We start from the raw sequence: 23,523 nt of genomic DNA on the forward strand, positions 1-23,523 counted from the left end.
GCATCGTCTCCACCTTCTGTGGTGGCTTCCGAGAGCACAATGCTTTAGATCACAGCTGACTCGGTGGTCCTTCCAAGACGTGAGTAGAAGTCCCCAGTGGACCTTTTGAGCCTTTGGCTCACAAAAGACACCAACAGACCTTAAGAATCCCTTAGAAAGAAGACTGACTTCTCAGAACTGTGGCCATGTGTTCTTCACCATCAGGGTTACCCACTACCCCTCTTCTATGCATCCTGACAGCCACTGGGACGATGGGCTTAGAGATTACCCACAGCCATCTCTGACCCAGTGAGGAACCTACAGTGGGTGGTCGATCGGGGGTCAGCTGTACAGGTACCAAGGCTAGGTGGCCACAGAGAACATAGCAGTAGTGAGAATGTGTGATGGGGAATAGCGTCTCTGGTACTTATGCCCCGAGTAACATAAGAGAAGTCTCTCCTTATCTGTAATATGGTGACAGTGATCTTTGCCAGGTCTGCCCCGTGAGGGTGTTGGGAGGCATGTGTAAGGAGTGTGTGAGTTGTAAAATTCCTACACACGTAAGGTCGGAGCATTGGATGGGCTGGAGTGAGAAGGGCTACATTTCTCGGCTCTGCCAGGGACTCTCGAGTACCCAGAATATGCCCCCAAATGTTCTGGCAACTGTGAAGAGATTCCGATTAGCAAGGCAGCCCCTGGACTTGAGAAGCCTGGAAATGAACGGGGAGACAGCATACCCATACAACTAAATGACCAGTAGGTAAAATCAGGCTGCAGAGGGAAAGCACTCAGGAACAGCAGCTTTCAAGACTACGGAGCTGGAAGGATCATGGCAAACAAGGTCTAGATTCTCAGAGATGAGGAAATGAAGAGGAGGAGGAAGAGAAAAGAGCAAGAAAGAGAGAGAGAGTATCTGCAGCTCATTACTGGGAGTGTATAAACAGCGTGTTAAATCTCATGACTCTCCAGAATATGTTGGGCATAAACTGGCATATTGTAGGTGCTTTAATTAGTCAGGATATTTAACACAAGTTGCTAAAACAACAAACCCCAAAATAAATCTCAGTGGTTCAACACAACAGAAGTTTGCTTCTCACGCCTTTGCAGTTCCATAAATGTCAAATGGATCAAGTGGGTAGCTCTTCCCCAAGGATTCACTTGGGAGCCCGCACATCATGTGGCTCTACTGTCACATCACCGAGTTCTTCACTCTCATCCATGTGGCCACAAGACAGAGAGTGTTTATGACATCTGGAGAAGAGGACCACGCCTTATCTTCCCTCTTTCGTTTTCTCTTTGCCTCGCTTCTCCCTCGCTCCTTCCTTTCTTCCCTACTTCTATCCATCATCCTTCTACCCCTTTTGCTAGCAAATATTTACTGAGTATCCTGGCCAAAATAACGCTGTGTGAGTGAATAATGAGAGAGAAGGAGGACAGCCTTAAGTTAGGGCTGCAAGTGGATCCTTTTCCAGCCCAAGTGTCTTCTTGCGGTGCTGGCATTGGAGTTGGAGATGGGGAGAAGCCAGCACGTTTCCATTCCACCTCAATAGACAGCCAATAGTAGAAGAATGCCTAGGTTTCAGGTATGTTGATAGACCAAGTCACACGATATTAAAACAGAAACAAACATTTAATGTGAAAAGATGTGGCAAGTCAGAGAAATAAAGCGGTCACTGATGGACCTGCTGAGCCCAGACGCAGCCTCCAGACACGCTGTGGGGCTCTTCTCCAGCGCCTCACTGCCGGCGTCCTATCTGAGCCTCCTGCCCTGAGCCAGAGAGAGTCATGGCCACAGCCTCGGTCACACCTGCCACCTTCAATGTCACCTTTCCAGTGGTTAGCGCTGAGTCCCCCACATGGCAATCTCACTTGAGCAACCCCAAAGGTAGCTCATTTTATTATACACTCATAAGAATGGCTTTATGAGCCCTTAATTGCTGCAGTAAAGGCTTGATATTTAACTCCAAACACAGTGAGCATTGCAGGATATCGTGTGGGTGGAAGTGGAAAAAAAAAAAACAACAACACACTAGGATGGAGGTTACAGTCCCCAGGAAGGTGCTCACCACCTTTGCCAGCCACACTGGTGGCCTTGTTCTTCTCTCCGTTTGCGTCCCCACCTGCCTTTCTGTGCTCTTCCTCCTCTCCCCTCACACGGGAGAATCTGAGCACCATTGACTGGATGGGCACATTTGTGAGGTGTGTGGCCATGACCATCACAACCCTCCCATGAGGTGGCTGCCACTGTACCACCTTGAAGATGAGGGCACAAAGGCTCTGAGGGCTGAGGGCCTTTGTCTGAGGTCACATAACCAGTCGGCAGCAAAACTGGTTGAATCTAGGGCCAGTGCTAATTCTGTGGTTTAGCCCCAGTGCCCACCCCACGTCTGGCTGTTAGTTTTAATACTGGCACCCTCGTTTAGTCCAAGAAGCCTGGGCCTCCGGCTTCACCGAAGGAAAAAGTACAGGGCCAGGAGGGAGGCAACTTCGTCTTACCTTTTGTAATGAATATATCATCTTGCCTTTATTTTCTTCCTGTAGATTAGTTGACTTGCCCCTCTTCATATTCAGGATTTTATCTGCTGTGCAGTAGAGCGATCTGTGAGATGGGTAAGAAGGAGCAAGGGAGTCCCGCATCCCGGAGGCCCACTGCCAATCCAACTGGGTGGCTCACCCTTTGTCCTCTGTGTTGTATTCTTGCTGGTGTAACCCTTCATCTTTTGTCCCAAAGCCTGGGATGCCCAGTGCCACCTCCGCTGGCTTATCCTAGTCTACTTTATCTTGAAGGCCCAGCTTAAACGTGTCCTCCTCTGAGAAGTCCTCTTTGATCCTGCTTAGCCAAACTTGATCTCTCCTTATACCTGACCTCTGTTGTCCAGTTGGCCCTTTTCAACCTTGTATTACAGGGAGGGTGTTTGCAACTCATCTCTCCTGTAAAATTTTACAGGAGAAGTAGGCGCAGTGGTAATTGCATAGACTTTGGAGGCAGAGAATCTTGGGTCCACAATGGTGGTTCTGTTATTTATGAGCTCCATGACCTCCGGCGAGGGACGTAGACCCTCCAACTCTTAGCTTCTCCAGATCCAACATGGAGGCTGTGACATCTACGTCACAGGTGCTGTGGGTGCCAAATAAGATAGGGGTTGGGAACACTTCAACAACACAGCATCTGACACACAAGAGGCTGGAACATAGTGGTGTCACCACATTTGTTATTAAATAAACATGGATTTGAGTCCCAGCTCCACCTCTTTGTTAGACTTTAAAGATCTCCTTGAGCCTCAGTTTCTTTATCCTTAAATAGGGATAATAATGCTTCTCTGATAGGGTTTGAGATTAAAAGATATAAGTAAAAATGCATGGCGTACCTACATAAAGTAGGTATTCATTAAATATTTATGGGATGGATTAATAAATTAATAAGCAGTCATAATGGCGGTAGGGGCCACAGTTACCTCTGGCTTATTCAAAGGTCGTATGACTACTTACTAAAGATCTTACAAAAAGTCAGTGAATAACAATAGCAACCCTTTGCGCACCTCCATTATCCAAATATTTAAAAACAGTATCTGATAACCCTATGAGACAATAATTATTACCCTCAACAAAGATCTGGCGAATTTTGGGTTCAGGCTCTTAACCACTACATGAGGTTGCCAGTCATGAGATGGGAGAATTCAGGTGTTTTGAGAGTCAAGACACTGCTCATATGAGAAGTAGTTAAGGCAGCTCAAAATAGCTTAAGCCAAAGGGGAACTTATGGTTCATATAGTTGGGAAGAATATAGGATTTCTCCAAGAACTGAGAGAACTTCTGGAACCTTATATTCTCCAGGAGCCCAAAATTAACCCACCCAATTTCCACCTGTTAAAATTTGCATATCATTTAAGTGCAGAATCAAAGCTTCATTATCTTTCTCTTTCTCTTTTCCACAGAACACTAATTGCTGCATTCTCAGATTCCCCTGAATACTGTGTTCATAAGAAAGTACTTGCCAGATTTTGCCTCCTATGGTAGTGGTGCTTATCTCTGTAATTATATGCAGACCAATTCAGCATCTGGTGCTCAAAAATATTTCTGAATAGATTGATGGATGGATCAAGAAATGGATTGATAGGCACATGGATAAATGGATAGAGGTAGGTAAACATAGATGAATGGATGGATGGGTGAATAAATGAGTAGATGGGAAATGTATTGATGGATAGAATTGTGGTTGGATGAATGGATTGAAGGGTGGATGGACAAAGATAAATGGATGAAGGGAGATAATTGAATGAAGGATAGACTGATGGATGGTTTACTGATGAGCAGAGGTGTAGGTGAACAGGTAGAGGAAGAATGAGATGGGTAGATAGATGTTAGAAGGGCACTTTCCCTTTCAGCGTGTAGAGAATTTTAGTTCCTCCTTGTATAAATAAAATATGGAGCTGGAACGATTTTCCTTCGTTTTATTTTTTTCCTAGATAATTCTGTTAGAAGACATCAGGACCAAGCTGATGCCTTCTTTCGATGGAGGCTGAGAAAATGCAAGCAAAATGTCTACCTGTTGTAGTTTTTATATCGCTCGTCATAATGTGTTTGAGTATCTCACTGAAGAGGAAAAGGAAAAACAGATTTTATATAAACAGGTGACAGTCCATTAATCTTGACTTGCCTCCCTCTTGGATTCTGAGACTAATGCTGCCCACATTGACTAGGGAGGGAAGTAAGAGCTGAGAGGGGAATGGAGCAGGAAGATCGACTCGTTTATCACTTATCATTCACGGGGCAAAGCAACACCCCAAGAATCATATCCTGCTTGCTCCCTTTAACTCGCTCTCTGCTGCAGGCCTGCCACAAGGCTCAGTGGCTTTCTCTGCTTCAGCATGAGCAGGAACAATTCTGGATCTGAGTCATAAAGAAAAGTCAATATGTTCTTAGAATTAAATGTAGCCCCCATGTTCTAGTCTGATGAAGCTGGAAGGGTCACTACAGTCCTGTTAGGTGAATATGGTTTTGAAGTGATGCAATGGGAATGGAAGGCAGGCAAATTTGAGGTTGTGTCTAAATTCTTTCTCTCACTGAGTGAGGGACTGCTGTTTCTAGCAACATCGTAAACCAGGTGCCTCCTACCAGTACTACTCCCCAACCCTCCTGCTGAAAACATCTGTCACTGTTGGATGAAATATTTTTACATCTTTTTGAATTCTTTCTTTGAGCTGGCAAGAAGTGAAGTGATGCTCATGATAAGGACATAGAAATATAAGCATAGCACCGAAGCTACCTTGTTCCTGGAGGACATTTTCTGATCTCTGTGAAACTTGATTTTAAGTTCTTACAGCTCCTCAGGCTGGAAACAGAAGACAAAACCCAAAGCCCACTCAAGACAAGGTGATGTCTGTTGTAGGATCTCCCCCAATAAAACTGGGCTCTGCAGAGTGTTAGTACACTTTAGTGCACAGGGGAGTTAGAAATGCACATCCTAGAGAATTGCAAAGAAATTTGCAATAAAAACAAATTTGCCAAAGCAAACTTTAGCAATAAATGAAGAAGAAAAATATCGCATGAGCAGTTACAAACACAAATGTGCCATCATACAGGTTGCAGTCAGAATTCACTCTATCTGTTGAATTTCTAGATGAGAGTTCAGTTTAAAATGGTCCTAGTCTTGTAGACTCAAATCTTCTCTGGAATAACCCAGCCCAAATTACCTCCAGAGGTAAAGTGTCAAGGAAAATGTGCATATCTCAGTAAAGTAAGCCACTAACTTTTCATAGTTTTTTATGGACTAGACGTAATTTTCTCCCTCAACCCTATAGTTGTCATCTTTCAAAATGGAAAGCTCTCAGTTGAGTCCTAGGTAATACAGCTTTCTTTGAAAGAAGAAAAAAGAATGGATGATAAGAATAAGAATGAGAAAGAAGAAGAGAAATGATACACATGTCCAGGAAGAAACATAATTTAGATGACTGTTACAGTACTGCTGGGTAGACAGCCTGTGGCCAATTTCAATTAAAATAAATAATACTGAAAAGGGTACTTTTAAGCTCAAATATTTGCCCAGGTTCTTTTTATTTACTTGAAGTAATTTCCTAAAAGTACAATTACTGAATTGAAACGAGTGAATATTTTTAGGTCTCTAATTCTCAATGAAATAATTTAGCCAAAGAGCCTTAATGAACCTCAGTGAAATAAAATATAAGGAATTTAAGGTCATTTTTATGAAAGGTAGGGAGAAATGAAGAGTTGTAAATGTATTGCATTTTGGCCTGATTAATTCATCAAAAACCTCTTAAGATGATACTTTTTTATCAAGGAAATCCTAGGCCCTAGGGATGCAACCATAAAAAAACTCATAGTCCTTGCCCTTCAGAAACTAACCATAAGTGAAACGAGGTGGATAATTAATTGTATATCTATGCTTGGCACTGTGCCAGCACCTAGTAGATGCTAAGTAAATATTTGTTGAGTTAACTACACAAAGTAGTTAGCATGTAACAGTGCCATGGTAAAGACGTAGGAGAGATTTATCAGTTGGGCCAAGCAGTGACAGGATGTGGGTTTGATCAAGTACTCAGACACCCAGCTTCCAGCTAAAAAGTCAGTGTCCTGAAACAAGACCTGAAAGATGAAATTCTGCCTTCTACTGGGAGCCTCTTTGCAGAGACATGGGAAGTAAATCCCAGTGGGCTTGGGAGGTGATGGGAAGTGGAAGCACATGGCACTTCGAGTTTGAGACTTCATGAAAATCCCCAAGATGCAAGCCAACGTGCTGAGTTGCTAAACACCCCTTGTCTCAAGAACTTGGAACTGGCTCTTTTCCATGGCTGGACCACTCTTCTCTAAGAGCCATGGCCTGTGGCTTTCACCCCTGCACTCCATGCAGATCTAATATCACCTTCTCAGAGAGGATCATCTTGGCCCTCTTGGCCCTCATGCCCTTCCTTATCCTGCCTTAAATATCTTCATTTTATTACCAGGTGACTACTATTCTTATTTGTTAAATGTCAACCCCCTGCACCAAAAGGTAAAGGAGAAGGGTCTTTGTCTCTTTTGTTCACTCTGGTAACCACAATGTTCAGAACAACTTTGCTGCAGAAGCTCTGCCCAGTGTCCATACTTAACAAGACTAATGCTAAGATGTTATGTGTTCTCACAACACAAAAGGGATTCAAGGAATTTTTGGAGGCAATGAAGATTCTACATATTACCTGGATTGTGGTGATAGCTTCACAAGCATATGCGTATGTTCAAACTTATCTGTCTACATTAAGTATGAACAGTTAATAAAGCTGGTAAAAAAAAAAAAGAGGTTCTATGGATATTGGTTGAGTGAATAAATGAATGAATAAGTCAATAATTTTGCCTGGAAAACCATCTTATTTAGCTACTTAGCTCTTGTAGTAACTGCCATTCACTATGGGCTTACTGTTTTCAGGCACCATTTGACTTTTCTTTGTACATTATTTCATTTAATCACCCAAGAAACTTATGCAGTGAGCCCTACTTGTATCTCATTTTACAGACACAGCGATTGTATAAGATAGAGAGGTTATAAAATGTTCTTGGTACAGTGGCTTTTGCTTGTTGTTGTTGTTGCTTTATTTAACATTGAGAAGGTTTTGTGTATCATCTTAATTATATCACATGACAGCTGACACAGCAGAGGAAGGCTGTGGAGAGAATGTGGGATTTGGAATCAGGTGACCTGAATTTTAGCTCTCAATTCTAGCTCTGAAGCTCTGCTCCTATAAAACTGTGCTTGGGTGGGAGCCTCACTTTCTCCATCCATAAAATGGAAGTTCCTTCCTGTCTCTCCTGCTCCACAGGGTTATTGTGAGAATAATATAAATTAATAAATGGGAAGGTTCTCAGCAAGCTATAATTTGCTAAACAAATCTGGCTATATTCTTACAGCTATACCCTCAGGGGAAGTAAGTCTGAAAGACCTGAAGTTTCTGAGCTTCCCAGTTTATCTTCCTTTGCATATTTCATTTGCCTGACTTTGGTGGACGGGATCATTAATATTAATGTTCAGGTTCCATGAATTATGCACCTGAACCAAGAAGATTTTCTTCTACCTTTCCCATTTTTTACTTTGTCTCACTGGCCCAGTGAGCTTTTGCCACTAACAAAGACCACACAAAAAATGAAGACATGTCCTTGGGATGGTAGAACATGTGGCCATTCCCATCCCGGGCACCATCCACCGCCAGCACAAAGTCCAAGCATATGCATATGCCAGCATGCATTTGAGTTTCCAAGGGTTGATCTCAGTGTTCACAAAAGTTCCATTGGGCCACCTACTAACTCAGTACCTGAGGTTGGAAACATCTCTAGTGGAAGTCCAGTTACATACTCAGTCAATGGTTTGTCTGGTAATGGACCCTGAGGAAGCATGTTGAAGATCTAATCCTAAAAGGACGAGGGAAGAGCATATATATTTGGCAACTTATGACGTTGCCTTAACATCTCCACAACCATCAACAAGGTATCAAGGGAGGTGGAGGGAAGGTGCCTATGGTAGACAGAATAATGCCCCCACCCCAAAGATGTCCACATGCTAATACCCAGAACATGTGACTATGTTATCACACATGGTTAACAGGTTGTAAACAGAATTAAGGCTGCTGATCAGATGACTTTGAGATTGGCCCATTATCCTGGATTCTCCAGGTGGGTCTAATGTAATCACAAGAGTTTTTAAATGGAGAAGAAACAGAAGAGAGAGTGTGTCAGAATGACTTGCAGTGTGAGAGACAGCTTGCTGTTGTTGCTGTTGTTGGCTTTGAAGACGGAAGGAGGTCAGGAGCCAAGGATTGTGGGCAGACTTTAGAAGCTGGGAAAAGCAAGTAAATATGTTTCCCCCTAGAGCTTCCAGAAACAAATTCTGTTCTGCCAACACCTTGATTCTAACCCAGTGAGGCTCCTTTTAGATTTCCAACCTCCAGAACTATAATACAATAAATCCATGCTCTTTTAAACCACTAGGTTTGTGGTTTATTGGTTACAAAAGCAACAGGGAAATAATACACTGCCAATGCTCTGAACCTCCCCTGGAAGTTTCTGATCAGAGACGGTGACTCATTGCCCTGAAAGCTGAAATACTCAATTGTTAAACCAATCTGGACATTACAAGACCAAAGACATGATGAGAACACTAAATCAGTGAGCTGGAGGTCTATGTCCTCTCTGAATCTCCGCTTACTCATATCTGAGAGGGTTAGACATTGGTCTCTAGGGTTCTTCTGGATCTGTCTGTAGGAACATTTTGCCTCTGTGGCTTGTGACTACTGTCCTGATAAGAATGGACCCAGTGGCTGTAGAGAACTGATGTCTCAACACCAAAATTGTTTTTAGAGATACAAGAGGCATTTCATAATGCTGCTGTATCCGGTATTCATTGCTGCACCAAAAAAATTGTCCCAGAACTTTCAGTTGAGGACAACAAACATGTGTTATCTCACATAACACGTGGCTGAGGCTTCTGGGTGCACGTTAGTTGGCTGCATCTGGCTCATGTCCCTCACAAGGTTGTAGTCAAGGTGTTAGCTGGGCCCACAATCAAGACTTGACAGGGGAGGATCTGTTTCCAAGCTCCCTGGTGTGTTTAAGTGGCTGCTTGGTGGCTTGGTGGACTTCAGGTCCTCACTGGCTACTGGCTGGAGTTGTGACTTCCGTGCCATGTGTCCTTTTCATAGAGCGGCTCACAATAGGGCAGCTGGCTTCCCTCAGACTGAGTAATATCCAAAGTGGCTCATGATCCCTTCTCCTGTATTCTGCTCACTAGAAGGGAATTAGCGAGTCCAGCTCACACTCAATTGTGGGGGGTGATGGATGACACAAGAGCGTGAACACCAAGAAGCATGGTTCATGGCGGGCCATCTCAGAGGCCACCTGTCTCAGACGTCCTCTATAATATGTGTAATAGGATGATGAACTGGTGAATATCCCCAACTATTACAGAGGATAATGAGTTTGATTCTTGGATGAGGGAAAAATCATATTTTACTGTGGCTGGTTTGACCAAAAGTTAGGAGATGGATCTAATGAGCCTGAAGTCATGTCTTCAAATCTCTTACAGGCCTACCACCTTCAGCCCGGCCTGAAGCTGCTGAGGGTGAAGGATGGGAACATTTCTGTTCTCACTCTCATACAAGCTGGCATCATTTCACACCTGGATGACTGCAAGAGCTCCTTAATGGCCTATTGCCTTTTAATCTTGCTCCTTTTCAACTCATTTTCTACAAAGTAGCAAGAATATCTTTAAAATAAATTATGTCACTCCTCTGCTTAGATCTTTCAATGGTTCTCATTTATTTAGGACAAAGCCTGAAATTCTTACCATCCTACAAGACCAGCATGATGATTTGGCAGCTGCCTATTACTCCAGTCTAGTTTAAGTCTTCTGTTTCCCCCTTACTCCTGGCTTTCTCAGCACAGGGCCCTGCTTTTAGTCCCTTGAACCTATCCAATTCCTTCTTGCCCCAGGACCTTTACACATGCTATTGTTTCTGCCTCAAATAGGCCCTTAGAACTCTACCTGTAGTTTCTATCTAGTTTAAATGCCATATCTTCAAGTGGTATGATTTATAATTATACATGTGGCTTCCTTGTTTGAGGTCTATCTCCTTCATTTGAGTCAAAGTTTCAGAGGGAAGACCCATACCTCATATGCTCACCACTATATATCAGCATCTTTAAAAAGTATTTAGCATGTACAGAACTGGTATACAGTTACTGAGTGAATAAAGAGAATCCAAGAATATCCAAGCCTCAGCTTGGACCAGCCACATCTCCTTCCTACAGGTCTTACAAGATCAACATAGAATGAATGAAGAACAAAGCAAGGAACTTCAAGTTGAACTCTAATAAGCAACATTCAGCCACATCTATGCTCTCCTTTTCTCCTACACTTGTTGTCTTTAAATATAACCTTGGGTGGAGCCCCTGAATGGCTCAGTCTTTGAAGGGTCTGATTCATGATACCAGCTCAGGCACTGATCTCAGGGTTGTGAGTTCAAGCCCTGTGTTGGTCTCCATGCTAGGCATGGTGCTTACTTAAATATAAATAAATAAATAAAACCTTGAACCATTCAAGTTGAAGGCCTAGTGTGTCTATTTCCTGCCATTGTTCAAATATGTATGCTACTTATTTCAATGAAACTAGAGACACCACAGGAAAAAGATCTAGGGGAAAAAAAATTTACCCCATGGTAGAAAGCCAAGCTTGCTAAGGCTGCTCACAGACTTCTCAGTCTGGGTAGCATCGATGGGCCACATTCTGTCTCTTGGAAGAAATGAGAACATCCAAAAGAGAGAGAAAGAAAGATGTGAGGCTGTGTCATCACTGACCTGCAGGAGGAAGAAAGAGGAGGACATGTGCACTATATAATCTCCCCATTTCCTTGAAAGTGCTACCCATTAGGATCCTGGTTCTCATAAAATAGCCTGGAATGAAGCAATCCAGGCCATCCCCCTCCTTCCAACTCTTCCTTCTTGATGTGGGAATGCTGTGACCTTGATCCTGCTACATCTTTGGGAAGACAGGAAAGGAAGAGGGATGGATTGTGCCCTGGACTTTTCTTCTTAGAGAACAGTAATGACAGTCACTGGCATAGAGCTGCTCCTGTGTGTGTGGAAAATGGAGGTGCTACCTTGGGTCTTTTATTCTTTCCCCTTAGATGGCACTTTAAATTTTGAACAGGGACTTCACATTTATTATCTCCTTTGATCCCTAGAGCGACTCTGCAACATTGATTGGGATAGGACTTTAATCCCATTTGAAAGATGAATCAATAGACTTAGGTCTATTACATATTTGAAAACATTGCCAGCATGAAAATACTTTGGAATAACTTTTTTTTAAGTCTATACATTTTTAAAATGATACTTCTCAAAGTATTAGAGGATCTAGCATTCTTATTAACTTATGCACGTATTTGTGAAAACACTGACTTCGATTGTTGAAGATCAATTTTTTTCCTCAAATATTTCTCCGCTTTTCTTCTTCCTCCTCATCTGCCCTCCCCCTTGATTTCCCTGTCCTTGCTGAATGATTCAATCCTAAATCTATTAGTTGGGACAGAAGAAGGTAGGCATCAGCATCTGCAGACGAGAGAACGCAGTGTCCTGGAATGAGGGGCCAAGCCCAGGGAGTGGGGGCAGGCTATTTGTGAGGGCTGCCCAAGCAGAATAAGTTGAGCCTTATCATGCAAAGCAGCAGCTTGATATGAAGTGTCTGGACCTGGAGCATGTGGAAAGGTTGTCCATGTCAGGAAGAGTCATTCCAAGTGTGCCAAGGGGGGCATCCACAAAGAGGAGCAGCCCGAGTGTATCCATTCAGGTGGGCAAGGGCAGCTACCTGACCTGGGAAGTCAAAACCACAACAGGATAAAGAGCATAATCCTCAGGAAGGGCAGTCCATGGGGAGTGTTATATGAGATAGCTTGGTAGGACTAGCTTATAGCAGAGAGTGAGAGCATGAACAAAATGAGGAGAGGTGCCTGGCAGTGGGTGCCAAACTGAAAGCATGATCCTTAAGACTATGTCTATATGTGGGGCTGGCTCAGGGCAGGGGTCTCCAAGACCTAGCAGGGTACGACAGGTATCCATACAGTGTGATGGTGCCTCATGGGGTACTGGAATTCAAATGGAATGAAGGGTCCGTGTGCTCTGGGAGAGGCAGTGAAGATGGGAGATTAGTTGTGTAGGAGGAATTGACCAAATAGAAGTAAATAAAGTAGGGACAATAGGAACCATTTGGAGAAGGGAGATATAAATCTAGAAAGAAAATGAAAATGAAAACCATAGTGTTGTAGTACAGTTGGAGCAGATTCATGGTTTTTCAACTAGATAGATAGAAAATGTGAATGTGTGATATACACACATACATTCCCTGGCTCTGTCCACCGAGAAGATGTGGGAGCAGCATCACCCCAATAACAATGAGCACACCTAGAGCCCATATCTTGGTTTCTTAATACCATTCACCACTAGAAGAAGCTAGAACTCACTGGGAACTAGCTAATTTCAGGGGTGGGGCAGGGATGAGATTACAAGATGAGAAGAAAACACCTTGTGACAGACAGAAATAATACAAGCATATTAAAGGGGCACAAACCTAGTTTGAATGGAACACTTCTGGCCAAATTCGAGATAACCTGAGTAACCAGATAAGTAATAACAGCAATAAATTATAACACACTGAATAAAATAGAAAACCATGAATTCACACATGATAGAAATGACTTAAAAGTTTGATGACAATGGCATATAAACATAGTGAATAAGTACTTTCCTATAAAATACTTCTTAGTTACAAAAGGAAGAGGAATGACTTTATGGTGGGGAAGCCCAGCAGACACAGGCTTAATCAAGGAATCAAAGGAAGAAAATGGGCTCACCCACCACCTGGTGGGATGCAATGAGAAAAATGCAACATCGCTTCTACAATATTTCTGCCAACGAACCATAACCTGAATCTAATCATAAGGAAATAGAATATAAGCCCCAAATGAGAGACATGCTACAAAACAAATGACCTGTACTCTTCAAAAGTTTCAAGGTCATGAAAATCAAAGAAAGATTGAGAAATGACCGAAGGAGACAAAAATCACGCAAAAGTAGATGCAAGGCATGATTAATAACAGAGTCCTTTAATGACCAGGAAAATTGGTGGGACAACTGGAGAAACTTGAGTGGATGGTGGTGATGTATTAATGCTGATTTCCCGATTTAAGGGATGTGCTGTGCTTCTGAAGGAGAATGTCCTTGTCTGTAGGAAATATGCACTAAAGGATTGGGGTAAGTTGGACATCAGTTTGCCAACTTACTCTCAAATGGTTTAGAAAATAAGATGTCTGTATGTGTTTGTAAAATTTTTTGTAAGTTTAGGTTTGTTGTAAAAATTTTCCAAAAGTGTAACTGGAGGGATAATGCTTCATTGTTAACAAAAATGCCCAAAGTCTTTGCTTTTGACGGATCACACTGCTGTCTTGCCCCACCCCGACTCCTAATCAGAAATCCTAATTTGCAGCTATGAATGTCTTTAATCCATTTTAATGAAATGGTAGGAGAGGAAAGAAGTATTCCTTACACGGTTGAATAGACCAAATTTTCCAATCTATAGATTTCCTGGGGAAGAGGATGACAAAGAGGATCTTAGTAACAACAGTAACTGCTAATCATTGCTGGGAGTCTTCTGTGTTTTAGGTGTTAAGCAATGTGTCTTACATGTATTAACTCAGCTTAGTATTTCCCACATCCCCCTGTGAGATGGGTTTTGTTAATCCCATGTTTAATGGACAAGACCACATAGCTGGTAAATAGCAGAGTTGAGATTCAAACCCAAGTTGTTTAACTCTTGGGCCCACAATTACCACGCTGATAATTATTCAAACCCAAGTTGTTTAACTCTTGGGCCCACAATTACCACGCTGATAATTATAACAATTTTGGTGGTAATAGTTAATATATATGAAGTAATTAATGTGTTCCAAGCACAGCGCTAGAAACTTATCTTGTTTAATGTTCCCATAAACTCTATAAATTAGGGTTTCCAGAGACATAAAATTTGACCAGTGGCACTCAGTACGTGGGGAAGCTGGAACTCAAATACCCGTCTGTGTTGACACCAAAGTCTGGTCTCTAAGCAATTACACCACATCGTCTGTGTGTTGGTGGAAGTCAGTAACTCTAGAACTTTACTGTGCTTGTCACTGTTCCTCACGAGGTCTGGATTCTTTGTATGAGACCATTTAGGAAAAAGTAGTAGAGATATGGTTTGATCTTTGTCAAACTCTGTCAGTAGCTGCCATGTTTAAGTGATTCAGCTCTGTGAGTGGTTGGTCAGTTAGTCAATACACTTCTGTGTGACCTTTCCTAGCAGAAAACTGACTTTGAAGGTCCCCTTCGCAGTAGTGATCACGCAGTGCTCTTGTAATCCATTTTTTTCAAAGGCCAAGCTGATCAAAACGTTCTAACAGGGAGCCAAGTTGTTTTCCGAATCGTCATCTAATGGGCTCAGAAACAGCTGTACTTTGCAGAATTGCCTGTGCTGGGCTGTCATTTCTGCAACAGAACGACTGGCAAGTGGGATTTGATCAACAACTGTGTATAAATAAAACCCAAAGTCAAAGGTAGCCCTCCCTGTTGTCTCAAAGTTTCAACAGAGGTCACAGAGACCTAGCATAATGGGTAATGGGTCCCCCAGTATCCTAAAATAAGAGGCCATACCCCCTACATGGTACATGGAAAGGATCTGAGAAAATTGGTTCTGCCACTGAGATCACTTATCTCCAGCCTGTAAAAATGTCGAATTGGAGGTATTTGGAGAACAGAGCCCTTTGAAGAGGGCTATCGGAGTGCTGCAGGATCGCTCTTCCTCTTTCCCTTCGAGCTGAAAATGTCAAGGGCTGCACCTCTTGACATTAAATTAGATGAGAGAGGGTTAATGGGACCACACTGACAATTTGGCCTGTGTCCCTGAGGACTGAGGGAAAATTAGGGTGCCTTGAGAAGCTGTGAACCGACGGTCAGTAGAATTCTAGCATGTGAAAGCCATCCCTTCACTGATGGTGAGACACAGCTATGGATGTTCTTGGCCCAGACACCAGCCACAACTAAGGGATCTTGCCTGGGCATCTCAGGAGGATTCGGTCCAGGCGGATGCACCCCACTATGCCCAGTCAGAGGATGGACTCCCAGAAGACTGAGAGCTGATGGGAAATGCAAGTTTGTCCCCCAGAGAATACACTGATTTTAGTAAAGGAATTGTCCTGCTGGGAGATCCCAAGGAAAACACACAAAAGTGGTCTCAGAAAGAAAAGTCAGTTTTAACTGTTCACCAAGCTTAGATCCCAACACCAGCTTTATGAAATCAGCCACATAAAACTACGCTCCCCTCCCGGAGTCCTTCTTTATTTGAGCTGAACCCTAATGGTAACAGAAGCAGCTGGTGGCCAGTGGAATAGAAAGCTATCAAGAGAAAGACAAGAAGTCAACCACACCCTCTGTTCCCACTGTGCACCAACTTGCAAGCTGAGGTAGGGGATCAATTAAAACGTGAATCATATGTAGCCTTACATTGCATTATTCATTTGAATTATGTGAAATTTTCATTTACATGGATCAAAAATTATCAAATATTAACAATGTCTCTCATGGTTTAACCTAAAACACTAGATTGGATTAGATAGTTTAACTGCCAAAATGAAATTTCTCTTGATAATGTAAGGAACTCAAAAAGTTATGGCACCCACATAAGATTCCCTGCAGGGTCAGGGTAATAACTCACTCATGAGCAGGATTGGAGGCCAGTGGGAGAAAGAACTGAACTGTATTAGAGTTGCCCTCATCGATTCCAGTTCATTCCATGTAATGGAAACATCTGCAATGCATTTTCCTACTGGAAAAAAAAAAGATGACCCTGTTATGTTCATGAGTTAATGTGCTTGGTAAAGAGTAATTCTTTAATAAATTGATTTATTCAGTAAATGCTTATTGAGATATTAGGACTCCTTTCAGGTCCAAGAATACATACTAAGGTGAGCAAGACAGACAGGATCCTCGCCCTCAAGGAGCTCATGTTCTTTTGGAAGGTGTAGAGGGCTAGTGACTTCCATGAAACAAAAAAAATGGATAACTATGCAAGAGATTTCCAAGATGCCTGAAAGATGTTACAAGGAAAACAAATAGCATGGTGTGACCAAGGTTATTTGGGACTTGGTGATCAGAGAAGGGCTGTCTAGGAGATGACCCATGATATGAAGGAAAAAAGGAGTTCATCAGTCAATGAATTAAAAAAAAGGGGGGGCACCTGGGAGGCTCAGTGGGTTAAAGCCTCTGCCTTCGGCTCAGGTCATGATCCTAGGGTCCTGGGATCGAGCCCCGCATTGGGCTCTCTGCTTGGCGGGGAGCCTGCTTCCTCCTCTCTCTCTGCCTGCCTCTCTGCCTACTTGTGATCTCTGTCTGTCAAATAAATAAATAAAATCTTTAAAAAAAAAAAAAAAAGGATCATTCCAGGCAGAAGGAGGCACAAGTGCAAAGACACCAGGTGGGTGTGAAGGACAGAAAGGAGGCCAGTATCAATAGAGATAATCAAACACTTCCCCTTAACTGTAACCAACTTGAAGGCTGAGCCACATCCCTGCATGTCAGTTTCCCTGATCCCCAGCTTGACACAGCATAGGTGCACAATTCAGGTGCACAATTCCTGAATGAACCTCATTTGTTCTGCTTGGGCACCCTGCCCAGGCCTCAAGTTCAAACCAATTTTGAGCAAATTTCACAGCTGGATGTGACGTTTGACCAGTAAGTAGGTGCACAGCTGAGTCCAAGCCCAACACCTTACTCAAAGCCCAGGCCCTTCGGGCCCCAAGGGAGCACTTGACTTTCAAGTATAAAGGAAAGAGACACAGGGAGGAGATGGAGAAGGATGGAGGACATTTTCAGAAGAAAAAGAGTTCAGAGGGTTGGTCAACAAAACATCTGACCTTCCATTTTAATATGGGCCTTATTTAATCATGCAGAACTGCTCCTGAAGGCAGATGATTTTTTTTTTTTTTTGAGAGAGAGAGAATGCATGGGGAGGCAGGGGCAGAGGGAAAGCGAGAGAAGGAGAATCTCAAGCAGGCTCCATGTTGAGTGCAGAGCTGGACATGGGCCTCAGTCTCATGACCCTGAGATCATGACCTGATCAGACATCAAGAGTCAGACACTCAATTGACTGAGGCACCCAGGGCCCCGCTACTATATGTTTTTTAATCATATGGAAACTGAGGCTCAGAAAGGATAACTTTTTGCGCCAAACGCACGTGGCTAAAAACTGACAAAGACAGACTTTGAAACCCAAACCAGAGGATTCCCAGCCTAGTGCCCTTTCCACCACAATGTATTCCTCTAAAGTACAAGCAAAAATGAGCTCATGAGACAAGAGACTAACACACGTTGTCTACCCACCGTACACCCCCTACTGTGTAACCTTTAATGCTTTCAGCCTCACAGTGCTGGCACGATCCCGTCAGTCTTCTCCGGGAAGCAGTAGCCAAGATGGAACCAGAAGCCCGAGGCATTCACTGGGTTAAAGGCCTATGGGGGATAAAAGGGAGAGAGCAGGAGTAGATGTGGAGGGTCTCAGACCAAGATGTGGATCTGGCACCTGTGAGGGGAGGGTGGAGGTTTGGGTAGAAGAGCGGGGGGCTAAGGTGCAGCTCGGAGAAAGTCTCAGCAAGACGGGGGCAGCCCCAGAGCAGAGATGGGCTGTTAGAAGAGTACCACGGTGGGCAGGAGCGCCGACTGTAGTCCCTGCCACGTGCTCAGTCCTTGGCTGGGAACAGCTGGACATCAGCTCGGCCCCGGGTCCTAAAGGCATGACAGCTAGAGCTGTCAGCCAACTCCACTCCTCAAAGTGGGTTCTCCCTTGAAGAGGGGTCAGGGTGCGCCTTCCCATGGCTGTACAGATACCTACTTTACAAGCGGTGTAACAGGTCCAGGGACATCGGGTGCCCTGCCCAAAATCTCTGTCATTGGGGGAATTGCTTTTGTAAACCAGGTCTGTCCCAAACCAAAGTGTTCTCTACCACAACAAAAGGACGCAGGGAAAGCAGTGAAAAGATATGGCGCCTCTGAGGGTCTCCCACTGTCCCCCACCCCACCCCGTGTTTCCACACCCCCAAACCTATATCTTCACAGCCCTACCCAGACTTAACTATTCTGGGCATTTCTTTCTCTTACCCAAGGCCCTAGTCACACAGAAATGTCACAGACCCATGAGCACCCTCAACTGTTTCCTATTTGCGTGACTTCACACATATTGTTCCCCCATCTGGAAAATCTTTTATGCTCTTATCTTCAGTTGGTGTTTGTGGCTGTTTATCTTCATTATCTGTTCACAGGTGTGCCTGCTGCACTTGACCGGATGCCCTAAGCTGGGAAGCCTGTGTGTGACTCCTCTTGGTTTCTTTATTCCCTGGTCTGGTGCTAAACACATGGCAGGAGCTCGGAGATTGTTTTTGAAATGAATGAATGAATGAATGAATGAATGAATGAACGCATGCATGAATGGCTATGACCTCTCCTGAGAATCATTCCTCGGCCCTTGGCCTTCCTTCTGATCTCCCATCTGTGCATCCAGGTGTTCATGAAGGCATCATCTGAGCAGCTCCATCAGGTCACGGCAATAGACATTTCTACTGTTTACTGGTCTTGATCACTCTGGGACGCACGGGGATGACTGCCCCTGTTTGCTCCCTTCACATTATTTCTAGTGAGCAGGACTTACTTTGAACAATGAAATATAAGCCAAGGTGGCGTGCATCACTTTGGGGTGGAAGCAGCCCATTGTCAGAGCTCTCTTCCCCGCCAGGAAGCATCCCAGAAGCACGTGTCCCCATGGCAGGGCCACAGGTCAGGCCGGCTTGCAATGGGAACCACCATGTGGAGGCCCGCTGCTCTGGAGAGGGCCCCGCACTGACAGCAGACAGTACAGGAGCACAAAACACCCTTGTGTTAAGTGACACAACAAAATTTGGGACGTGTCTGCTCCTGCTCCGTCCTGCTTCACTTGACTTAACAAAGGCACGATCCCATCGAATCCAAGAACTAGGGAACCCGCAGTGGTTCGCTCACTCTTCCACGGGTGGGAACTCGCTTCCTTCCGACCGGGGCTTGCTCAACCTCAGATTCCCACGTCCCATCCACAGAGATCTGTGATTCTCTAGGCTTGGATCAAGGTGTAAGAATCTGTTTTTATGAGGCTTCTAGTGGTGAGTCAGATGTGTAGGCACATTTCGGAAGCACCGTGCCACAGAATATTAAATATAAAGTTCCTGTTTATGTGAAAGGCTTTGCCACTTGGCAGAAAGGATTTGCTGCAGGATAGCCCATCGGTACTGGCAAAATCTGGATTAACACCATGGTCTTTCTCGATCTTTCCACCTGTCGCACCGCTTTGAGTCTGAGTTTCCCTGCGTATCTCCTGTGTGTCCTTGGACAAGTCACTTCACCTCTCGGAGCCTGCTTCCTTGCCTAGGAAATGGATAAACACATCTTCTCGGCTGGGTTGTTAGATGCATGAGGACGGGCCTGAAATGAACACATTGAAGACATCCAGTAAATGGTGCTTAAGGTCACCAAGAAACTACAGTCCTGAGGATCACATGAACTTGCCCGAGCTTATACTGCAAGTCTGTGGTCAAGGAGGGAATAGACGGTCAGGTCACTTCTGCCTGCCCAGCTACACATCTGGGTAACTGAGGCGGAAGGAGAAGCTTCAGATAAGAAAAGGGCCTGGGCTGGGTTAGGGAGAGCGCAGGCCAGCTCTGCTCTGTGAGGCGTTGGGCCATGGCTGGCAGCCTGGCACATCGCTTCCTTGGTACCTAGTACAAAGTGAGGGCCCGCAGCCAGGCAGCGGGAGTGCAATCTCTCAGCAATTAAAAAACTAATGGCTTTTAAATGGAGCTGCTCCTTAAGCTGGCAAACGCCAAGTTGCCTCCAGGTTGTAACAGAAGATGGAGAGAGAAGAAGGTGGGGCTTTTGAACCTGATCGGAGAGCATTAATTTCAAACCACCAGCTCTTCCTTTCTTCCAGTCCCACAAGCAGTGTTTTCCCCGAAGGCTGGCTTAGTGGTTCTATGGGCAGGGGGAGCTCAGACCACCAGGATTTGGACCAAATTAGCTGTTCTCTTCTCACATCCAACCAGTTCTTCCGGGGGGGTCTGGCTGGGCTCACTGGTAATCGGTTACTTGACAAACATGTTTGGTCAGGCTAGGACCTGTGACACGATGCTGCCCAAACAGCCCCTGGCTGTGAGTTAGGACACACAAGTTCTGTCTCAGCTCTTTCCCTTGCCCGCCATGACCATCTAAGTGATCTTAGGAAGGTCCCTTTCCCCCTCTGAGCTTCCTCCTCTATAAAATAGCAGGCTCATTGATTCAGACCGTAACAATGACAAGCAACGTTTATTTAGTGCTTTCCGCTTCTCAGGCACTGTTCTAGAGGTCTCACACTTATAAACGTATTTAATTCTGGCAACAAATCCATTTCATCATTCCCACTTTGCAGATGAGTAAACTAAGGCACAGGAAATGTTGTAACTTTCTGGAAATGACACATGTGGTAAACACAATGGTCCTTACTGTCTCAGGTCTCAGAGTCTGGCTTTCAAGAATTGGAGGGGGAGATGAACCATGAGAGACGGTGGATTCTGAGAAACAAACTGAGGGTTTTGGAGGGGAGGGGGTTGGAAGGTTGGGTGATCCTGGTGGTGGGTATTGTGGAGGGCACATATTGCATGGAGCACTGGGTGTGGTACATAAACAATGAATTCTGGAACACTGAAAAGAAATTTAAAAATAAATAAAAATTAAAAATATAAAGAATGTGCTTTTAAACATTGCACTGTCCTGTTCTCTAGACTCTGCCTCGCTTTACCAAGGATGAGAACCGGGCTCCCCTGCCCTCAGAGTTTTCTTCCCTAGTAGAGGAAACAAGACTGTTGCCCCAAAAAAAGTAGTACTGAGCATGATGGTCTGGACTGGGAAAGTCAGGGAGGATAGAGAGAGAAGACAGGTCCCAGTGAAGACTTCATGGCAAAGCAGACATTAGATATGGTCCTTGCAAAGGAGGCAGTATTTGGATAAGTTAGGGAAGAGGGGATGGACATTTCTAGTAACAGAAATGTATCAGTGAACGCGGAGAGGTTAGAACATGTGTGATAAGCAAGTCAGAGGGCTTGGCTGAGGACCCCATCCCTTTCTGAAACCACATAGACTCTTGGAACACTCCTGCCCCATCCTCCAGGCTCAGCCCCAGAAGCATCTTCTTTTAATTGTTTCATGACTACCCTCCACCCAGCACAGACTTGGCTGCTGCCATTTGTGCTATGCCTCGCCTCTCCTGCTGGACCATGAGGTTCTCGAGGTCAGAAATGGGGTTCTATATTTCTTTCCCACCTCTGCATCCCAAGTCACACAGCCTGGCACCATTTGGGATGCCCCAGATGATGAATTCACATGCAGATAAGATTTAAAAGAAATGACAGGACATGGTCTCACTGACAAATAGAAGAGTTTGGATTTGATCTGAATTTAGACTGGGGAGTTGGATGATCGTGGGCTGAGGAGTGACCCCATAGAATCTGTGGTCTATAAAACCCACATTGGAGGGTATGCCAATAATCATTTACCTTTTTAAAAATCTTTTACCTTTTTAATATGAGTTTAAGAGCAGAAGAAGAGGAGAAAACAATGGTTCACATTCTATAAACTTTACAGGTTAAGGTCATTGGTAGAGGAAATGACAGTAATGGTGATACCGATGGCAGTGATGGCCCAAGTTTGTTATTTGGGTGCCTTTCTTTCTTTCTTTCTTTCTTTCTTTCTTTCTAAGATTTTATTTATTTATTTGACACAGAGAGAGGGAGCACAAGCAGGGGAAGGAGCAGGCAGAGAGAGAGGGAGAAGCAGACACCCTGCTGAGCAAGGACCCCCCCCCCCCCCCAATGCAGGGCTAGATCCTGGGACCCTGGGATCACGACCTAAGCCAAAGGCAGACACTTAACAACTGAACCACCCAGGCATCTCTAGGTACTGTTCTTTCAAAAATCTCTTTCCTTAAACCAGGCATATTTTTTACTTATTGGTTTGTTTCTTTAGAGTCTCTTTCTTCCTCTTCCCATCCCGCTTTCAGGTTCTAAGACAATGCTTTTCACATAATAGGTTAAAGGAAGAGGACAGGCAAGGTACCTTTTATAGTGCACGGCACTTAGTAAATTTTAGGTCAAACTATCTAACTGAAGATTTCCAGGAAAAATATATATTTTTTTCACATTACTCAGGTAGCCAATTTGAGCATTATACTACCCTGGAAACCCTAGTGTAGTTCCTTGCAGTTAATCAACCGCCCTCCAAGGACACAGGGGAAGAAAAAAGAAAGATTTATCCTAAACCTAAAAGCTCCAAAGTGCCCAGAGCGTTTTTTTTCCCCCCAAAAGTGAAAATAGATAGAACTCAAGATAAATTGGGATGGAGAGTTACGAGGTCATTCAGACGAGGAAGAAGGTGCCCAAAGCTGCTGTGATTCTAGAGTTGGCCAAAAGAATTAGCAGGCGCTTTGAACTCTTATCAGCAAAACTAGAAAAGACAAGCAAAAGGATAATTCTTCAGAAATAACTAGAAGAGAACTCTCTAGTTCAAGAACAAGGAACTGAACTTGCAAGGACATTTACACCTTCAGAATTTAATTATTCAGCTCTGAGAAAGTGTTTCCAGGACCCAGGAGGTAAAGCCTTGGCTCTTTGAGAGAAGAAACACACACACACACCCACAGCCACAGCACATGACTGGTACAAACAAACAAAGCCATTAGGCTCTCATGTTTTAAATTTTTTTTTAAGATTGTATTTATTTATTTGACAGAGAGAGATAGAGAGCACAAGCAGGGGGAGCAGCAGAAGGAGAAGGGGAAGCAGGCTCCCCACCAAGCAGGGAACCCTATGAGAGGCTCAATCCCAGGACCCCAGGATCATGACCTGAGCCAAAGTCAGCTGCTTAACCTACTGA

Source organism: Martes martes, assembly GCF_963455335.1.
Source record: "Martes martes genome assembly, chromosome: 8".
In the NCBI taxonomy this organism is placed as follows: Eukaryota; Metazoa; Chordata; class Mammalia; order Carnivora; family Mustelidae; genus Martes; species Martes martes.